Raw genomic sequence first — 9,117 nt, forward strand, 5'->3', positions numbered from 1 at the left:
AAAATGGATGTCTGAAGTTTCTGAACGTACACCTCACCGGCAACTGTGCCGTGAAAGAAAAATGGCCCAATCAAGCCCCGGTAAGACAACCCACACCACACATTTACTCCTGGCAAATTCACGGTTTAGTGTACATGGACGTTCGGATTTTCGGCGGCCCAGTAGATGCAATTGTGTCGATTTACTGTACCATTGAGTTTGAACTGTGCCTCATCAGACCACTCTCTGCAAACTCTTCATCGTTGCGCACCATGTTAGTAAACCACTCGCAGCACGCCATTCTACGATCTGGGTCGTCCTCGTTCATTGCGTGTAGCAATCGTGCGATGTAGCACTTCCACTTTGCGGTCTTCAAAATTCGCCGAACGCTTGAGCGACTCACTCCAGTTTCACGGGCACACTGTCTCACAGACTTCTGTGGTGAGCGAGTGAATTGTTGTAACACACGACGGGAAGATGGATAGGCCGTAGAGGTGCTGTGGAGTATCCACCACGTTCTCCTGACCTAAATCTGGAGTTTTACCTGTGGGTAACACTAAAGGACGTCGCTTATCAACGAAATCCACGCACACTGGATGAACTTCGAGAATCCATCGTACATTCATGTGCAAATATCCAACTGAACATGTTGCAGTCAGTAGTTCGTGCTACAGTTCGGCGGCATCGTCTGTGTGTGGATGTTAATGGTGACCATTTCGAACACCTACAGTCGTATCTTTAAGTTGGACTTTAAGCTACACTTTCACCAAAGATGAGACAACTCCATCAATTAGTTTGCCAGTTACGGACTTTTAAACAGTGGATGCATTTTTTTTTTTTTTTTTTTACCCCTCTGTATGACCGCTTGTTTCAAAAGCGATATGCTACAATCCTTATAGGGAGTTTTCCACAGTAGATTATCAGTTCACACAGTATTAGTATGCAAGTGCACCCGTACCAGTTTAATGGTCCGTTACTCCTGCTTGGAGAGACACGCCTGATATTTCCGTGGTAGGGAGAGAGTACGTGTTTGTCCGTGCTGCGGCGTGTAGAGCCTCGGGGCAGGAGCAGGTAGCTGCGTCGCGATCACTTTGGCGCGTGGTCGTGGTGGTGGTCGCGGTGCGACCGTGGTCGTGTGTCGTGCCCGGGCGAGAGCGGAGGTGCGCGCCTACCTGTTTAGCGCAGCGCGAGCCGCTAACTCAATAAGCGCCATAAAACTAATGGCCTCGGGGCCTGCTCGGGTAATTACGGCGCTATTAATGAAGAACGTGTTAGGGCGAGGCACCCCCCCCCCCCCCTCACTCCGCTCGACCCGCTCTCTCTCCGTGGCTTATCGCAGCCTCCGCGTAGACTGCTGAGCGCGCTTCGCCGGCCAGCCCACCACTAAATTCCCGCTCCTGGTTTACGGCAGACTATCAGATAGTGCGGGCAAGGAGATGCTGCACATTCACCCAAGTTGTCAAAACGTTTCAAACATCGTCGCCTAGCAAGCAGGATACTTCTTCTCATGCCGTTACAACCCTGCACTGGGCTTAGTCTCTTCAACGAGTTTCCCCCATTACGCCCTCTCGAGTGCAGTTCTCCGCCATCCTCTGACTCTAAGATATTTTATTTCTTCTTCTACATAGTTATCCACCACTTTCGTCGCCTTCCGGTCTGTCTTGTTCCAGTCGGCATCCATTCAAAAACCTTTTTACACTACTGGCCATTAAAATTGCTACACCACGAAGATGTGATTCAGACGCGAAATTTAACCGCCGGGAAGAAGATGCTGTGATATGCAAATGATTAGCTTTTCAGAGCATTCACACAAGGTTGGCGCCGGTGGCGACACCTACAACGTGCTGACATGAGGAACGTTTCCAATCGAACTCTCATATACATACAGCAGTTGACCGGCGTTGCCTGGTGAAACGTTATTGTGATGCCTCGTGTAAGGAGGAGAAATGCGTACCATCACGTTTCCGACTTTGATAAAGCTCGGATTGTAGCCTATCGCGATTGCGGTTTATCGTATCGCGACATTGCTACTCGCGTTGGTCGATATCCAATGACTGTTAGCAGAATATGGAATCGGTGGGTTCAGGAGGGTAATACGGAACGCCGTGCTGGATCCCAACGGCCCCGCATCACTAGCAGTCGAGATGACAGGCATCTTATCCACATGGCTGTAACGGATCGTGCAGCCATGTCTCGCTCCCTGAATCAACAGATGGGGACGTTTGCAAGACAACAACCATCTGCACGAACAGTTCGACGACGATTGCAGCAGCATGGACTATCAGCTCGGAGACCATGGCTGCGGTTATCCTTGTCGCTGCATCACAGACAGGGGCGCCTGCGATGGTGTACTCAACGACGAACCTGGGTCCACGAATGGCAAAACGTCATTTTTTCGGATGAATCCAGATTCTGTTTACAGCATCATGATGGTCGCATCCGTGTTTGGCGACATCGCGGTGAACGCACATTGGAAGCGTGTATTCGTCATCGCCATACTGGCGTATCACCCGGCGTGATGGTATGGGGTGCCATTGGTTACACGTCTCGGTCACCCCTTGTTCGCATTGACGGCACTTTGAACAGTAGACGTTACATTTCAGATGTGTTACAACCCATGGCTCTACCCTTCATTCGATCACTGCGAAACCCCACATTTCGGCAGGATAATGCACGACCGCATGTAGCAGGTCCTGTACGGGCCTTTCTGGATACAGAAAATGTTCGACTGCTGTCCTGGCCAGCACATTCTCCAGATCTCCCACCAATTGAAAACGTCTGGTCAATGGTGGCCGAGCAACTGGCACGTCACAATACGGCAGTGACTACTCTTGATGAACTGTGTTATCGTGTTGAAGCTGCATGGGTACCTGTTCCTGTACACGCCATCCAAGCTCTGTTTGACTCAATGCCCAGGCGTATCAAGGCCGTTATTACGGCCAGAGGTGGTTGTTCCGGGTACTGATTTCTCAGGATCTATGCACCCAAATTGCGTGCAAATGTAATCACATGTCAGTTATAGTATAATATATTTGTCCAATGATATATTTATGGGTGCGGGCGGGGGGGGGGGGGGGGGGTGCGGTTGAAGTGCATTGTCTCACAAGTTTGTACGCTGCATGTTCAGCCACAGGAATACTGGCTCCTGCTAGTCGAAGATCCACTGACGGTTCATGCAACACGCAACACCTTCAAAACCATGGCAAAAACTTTCACATTCTCTCACTCGCTAAGTGCAAACCCTTTGTCATACATAAGAAAATGAACAGCACCTTTTGTAGGAAATTTAATGTGGTTAAATTGTGTAGTGGGATACATTTTTGCTGAAAGCATCGCTTTACTCAAGAAATACGCCTTTGAAGATACATTAGTACGTTTTTCTTGAATAATTCCAAAACTATAGCCTCTAGTGAAAACGTATCCTAGTACAAAATTTTACTACATTAAATTTCCTACAGAAAGGTCCTGTTCATTTTTACTGTAGAGCTAATAGTTTGCACATATCGAGCGAGAGAACATGAAAATCTGGTATCTGAAGGCATTGCAGGTTACATAAAACCCAGCGGTAGGGGCAGCTGAATCCCACTGTATGTCTGAGAAATTCAGTACGATCGTACCTTGTTTATTAGTGGACGATGTGGTACATGGTCGAAAGCAGCTGTACTACTTGGAAGACCCCTCTCGGTCGTTACGCAGCTCACATGTACGTGCCTCATCTGTCTGACGCAAAATGGTGGTATCTAGAAGCTTAACAAAATTCTAGCGTCCTTAAGCTACGGGAGGTGGTGATAACGGCGTTTCTGGGAAGCACACGAGAGAGGCACACACGCCCATGTCGCCGCGTATCGCACCAGCGTGACACTGCCGTATCTGATTGCGCGCGCCAACTGTCAATACGTCACGCCCAGTTTTATCGCTGTGTGCGCTATCTGTGACAGCCGGTGTCCGGAGCGCTCATCTCTGTCCAGCCCGCCTTTGTCGGCGCAATTTCATCGCTGTTTGACATTCGCTGTTGCAGGCGCGACCTCTACGAATGAATTCGCCCATATGCGCAGAAAAAAAAAACCTGGTTTCGCACAGCCTACAATTACGTACAACATTCAACGTTCAAACTCGACGGCATGAGCAATAACTATGACGAAGAAACAAAGATTTTATTTTCCCTCTCGACGGAATGGGATCAGAAGGTGACGCACTGAAAGTAGCGGCAGTGTGTTGTTATTTGGACAGCAAAATAATTGACAAGAGCAGAAGTAGGAAGGATATAAAATGCGAACTGGCAGTAACAAGAAAACTGTTCCTGAACAACATACGTCTGTTAATATCGAATATAAATTTAAGTGTCAGGAAGTCTTTTTCGAAGATATTTGTCTGAAGTGTTGTCGCTACCGACGATAAATAGATCAAACAAGAAAAAAAAGTTATCTTGTGAAATTGGGTGTTTTCGAAGAATGCTGGAGATTCGATGGGCAGATCGAATGACTAGTGATGAGATATTGCAGCAAACTGGAGAGAAAACAAAAGCCGGCCGGAGTGGGCGAGCGGCTCTAGGCCCTACGGTCTGGAACTGCGCGACCGCTACGGTCGCAGGTTCGAATCCTGCCTCGGGCACGGGTGTGTGTGGTGTCCTTAGGTTAGTTAGGTTTAAGTAGTTCTAAGTTCTAGGGGACTGATGACCTCAGAAGTCAAGTCCCATAGTGCTCAGAGCCATAGAAAACAAAATGTACGGCACAACATTCGCGAAAAGAGGAGTTGGTTGAATGGACACATCCTGAAGCAACAATAAATAGTTATAAGGATGTTATAGATTTCGCTACGAGACTAAGACACTGCAGTGTTCGATTACATTTTTTTAAATTACAATAGCCTCTACTGTCAATACAGTCAATACAGGTAACGTCGTTATGAAATAAACTTTCATAATTCGGCAACTTCACAACTAGATGCTGCAGCAAAAATTTAACATCTACTATAGTTTCACCAACGTCAAAGGAGCAAACACATACAGTGATATAATGTGATAGCAACTGAGACATCGATATCAAGATCGCTTGATATAATAAGAAGATGGAAATCACGCCGAAATAGGGCTACTGTAATAAAAATATAATCGGACACTGCAGCAACTTAATCTCATAGGTTGGTTGGTTGAGTTGGGGGGGGGGGGGGGGGGCAAACAGCGAGGTCCCAGCGGATTAGGGATGGTTGGGGAAGGAAGTCGGCCGTGCCCTTTCAAAGGAACCATCTCGGCATTTGCATAAAGCGATTTAGGAAAATCATGGAAATCCTAAATCAGAATGGCTGGACGCGGGTTTGAACTGTCGTCCTCCCGAATGCGAGTCCAGTGTGCTATAACCACTGCATCACCTTGCTCGGTCTTGGTCTCATAGCTTAATATATAATGTCCTTATACGGCATATACGACGCAGCTGGCGAAGACGAGTACAAAAAATAAGATAATTTGGAAATTGGGGGAAGTGTGGTGTATGAGAGTGGGGAGGGGAGGGAGGTAAAAAGTCGTGAATTTAGTGGGGATGGTTCAAATGGCTCTGAGCGCTATGGGACTTAACTGCTGAGGTAATCAGTCCCCTAGAACTTAGAACTACTTAAACCAAACTAACCTAAGGACGTCACACACATCCATGCCCGAGGCATGCTTCGAACCTGCGACAGTAGCGGTCGCGCGGTTGCAGACTGTAGCGCCTAGAACCGCTCGGCCACTCCGGCCGGCCGAGTGGGGATGGAAGGAAGGTAAAAACTGAAGAGTGAAATTAAAACTTGATCAGAGGAAGAAGTTTCAAATGGATGTAGTTTGCTATCATTATGCAGAGATGAAGACCCTTATACAAGATAGATTAGCGTGGAGAGCTGAAACGGACTGAAACGGACTGAAGACGACAACAACAAAAATACTGGTTTGTTCAATACTACAAGCAAAATAACAAAACAGATTTAAAAATTCATCTTTTATATATAGATTTACTCAATACTGCAGTCAAAGTAGTAGAAAAGACTTAAAATGTGTAACCACAAGTTACATCAACGACAAATAGCAGGAAGAAGTACTGCACTTTCACGTGAGTAAACTTTTCTTCAGGAACTGTTATACTTGTACATGCATGCATTTGAAAATGTGGTCTGAGACAACAGTTCTCTTACATTGTCAAGTGATACCATAGTTGCTTAATTAGGCTGTGCCGGCCGTGGTGGACGAGCGGTTCTAGGCGCTACAGTCTGGAACCGCGCGACCGCTACGGTCGCAGGTTCGAATCCTGCCTCGGGCATCGGTGTGTGTGATGTCCTTAGGTTAGTTAGGTTTAAGTAGTTCTAAGTTCTAGGGGACTGATGACCTCAGAAGTTAAGTCCCATAGTGCTCGGAGCCAGTTGAACCAGTTAATTAGGCTGTATCTATTAGACCGCAACGAACAGCTGCGGACCCTGTGACCATTATCAACTGATGATTATGTGTACATATAAATGCATCTATGCTCACCATTATGCAGACCTTTCCGCCAGTTATGTCTTCCGCAATATCATCAAAGACGATGTTGCGCCAATGATGTTTGGGAGGAAGCTTGGTGGTAACGCAGCTTCCAGTGAGCCGTTCCTTATTTCCCCAGAAATTTATAAAAGAACCTGATGCAGCATCAATCGGGATCTATCTTTCTCAACATTCAGGTGAATGCGGAGAATTATGGATGATACAGCTTCCTAATTACGTTGCTTTTATTTTTCTACTCATAATCATCCAGCTAAGAACTATGATGAAATTAATGTAGCGTACTGTAACCCTCACATTACCCTCTTAAAGCAGTTTCTTTCCATAAGTGCACAATGGCTAACACGAAATTCATCTGTCCACTCTAACTGGCCACTTGGCATCTCGGAAAGTCTGTGATAAGTCATGAGGACAGTTCTGAGAAAATATTTTAAAGCTGAACACAGTCTCGACCACAAAGCACATTTATTTCGTGGTAACCGGTTCTGGCCAGGTTTTGACCATCTTCAGACCTCGTACCGTGATTGCAGGCGGGGACTGTGTACGGCTCAAGTATTATCACTCAAAGAACTCAAGAGCAGTTGACGTGCAGTGATAACACGTTCTCCGTTCACCGAACAGCCTACCATCATGGTACGAGGTCTGAAGATGGTCAAAAACTGAACAAAGCCGATTACCACAAAATAATGTTTTTTGCGGTCGAGACTGTTTGTGTTCATCTTTAAAATACTTTTTGCCAGACTGGTGTTCTCCACGAGAAATGTTGTCAAAAATTACTAGTTGTAAGAAAGTCTCTCGGCTGTTGACCGTTAAATCACATTACATTTTTCATGGATCATTTGAACACTATTTTTATCGAAATGACGTGGAATGAGACAGTTTACAGGATATGTTTACATGATTAAAAAAATGGTTCAAATGGCTCTGAGCACTATGGGACTTAACTGCTGTGGTCACCAGTCCCGTAGAACTTAGAACTACTTAAACCTAACTAAGCTAAGGACATCACACACATCCATGCCCGAGGCAGGATTCGAACCTGCGACCGCAGCGGTCCCGCGGTTCCAGACTGTAGCGCCTAGAACCTCTCGGCCACTCCGGCCGGTTTACATGATTAGTTTTAACATTAATCAACATTATTTGTGTCCTACTAAGACAATTACACTTAAGAAGTAGGTTTTTTTATTCTTGTTTTTCTCCGGGCTACAAGTTCTAGATAAAAATTAGTCTATGGAATAGGACCAGTTGTTTAGATGACTTCAGGATCAGATCTTTACTGTCATTCACGTGACCAGATTTCGAATGAAGTAAGTCAGACCGATTCCTCTAACTCTGGCATATCCAAGGTCTATCATAATTTGGTTCCAAAACCCCTACATGTTCACGCAATTGAAAATCACTTGAATAACAATAACTGTTATTTTTTTGATAGTACTGACGATGTTTGTTCCAGACTAACAGATGTGTATGAGATAAATTCAGGGCCATACGCCTTTGTTGATCTGGCATGGAATTACGCAGTGAAACTAAATTGTGCCGCTGTTGCTTGAGATGGGCGCCACCCCAATGTTTACCCCATTCTCCGCGAAAAATAGCGCCACCAACGAAAGCGGCACGTGATGATCACGAGACTATCGACTTAGAATGGGGAGTGAACTTCCGGGAGTATGCAGGATTTTAGAACGTACACTATGTTCCAACATCACGAAATATCTCGAAGGAAACATCTATAGACACACATCCTGCGCGGATTCAGAAAATATTGTTTTTGTTAAACACAATTGGCTCTTTCTTCACACGAAGTAACGAATGCTATTGACAGGGGATCTCAGGGTTATCTAATATCTCAAGATTTCCAGAAAGCTTTTGACACCGTATCTTACTAGCGGCTTTCTATCAAATTGCGCGCCTATGGAGGATCGCTTCAGTTGTGCGACTGGATTTGTGATTTCTTGTTAGAAAAGTCTCAGTTCGTAGTAACTGCCGGGAAGGCATCCGGTGAAACTGCAGTGATATCTCGGTTCCCTAAGAAGGCGTTACAGGCCATCTGATTTCCTTAATCTGTATAAATGATTTAGGAGACAATCTGAACAACCTTCTTCGATTGTTTGCAGATGATGCTGTCGTTTATTTTCTAGCAAAGGGATCAGAAGATCAAAATGTTTTGTACAAGGTGTCTACACGGTATACAAATTCAAGGTCAAGAGGGGAGAAAGGAAAGGGAATGGAAGAAACTATTGATGCCAGTTGCATCGGGACTTTATGCGGAATCGACGGCGACGTACGTAAAATGTGCGCCGGACCGGTATTCGAACCCTGGATCTCCTGCTTAGTAGGCAGTTGCATTAACCATTGCGCCACCTGCACACATTGTTCATCGCAATTGCGCGGACTATTTCGTCGTGCCTCCTGGGCGCCCGACAATCCCATCTAGCGCCACCTATCAGCAGACCCCATCTATGTCCTGTATGGTCGCTACTTTGAGATTCCCAGCGGACGTCGAACTTAATGCACCCGCACTGAAGGTGGTGGATTCGTCGCCCATCGTCGCGAATCAATTATGTGAATGCGTGGTGTCTCTTCTTTCGAACATGTTCAAAGGAACAGGCACGCATTCATATAACATCTACAGGGTACAG

This window comes from Schistocerca serialis, chromosome 6 (genome assembly GCF_023864345.2).
Source record: "Schistocerca serialis cubense isolate TAMUIC-IGC-003099 chromosome 6, iqSchSeri2.2, whole genome shotgun sequence".
NCBI lineage: Eukaryota > Metazoa > Arthropoda > Insecta > Orthoptera > Acrididae > Schistocerca > Schistocerca serialis.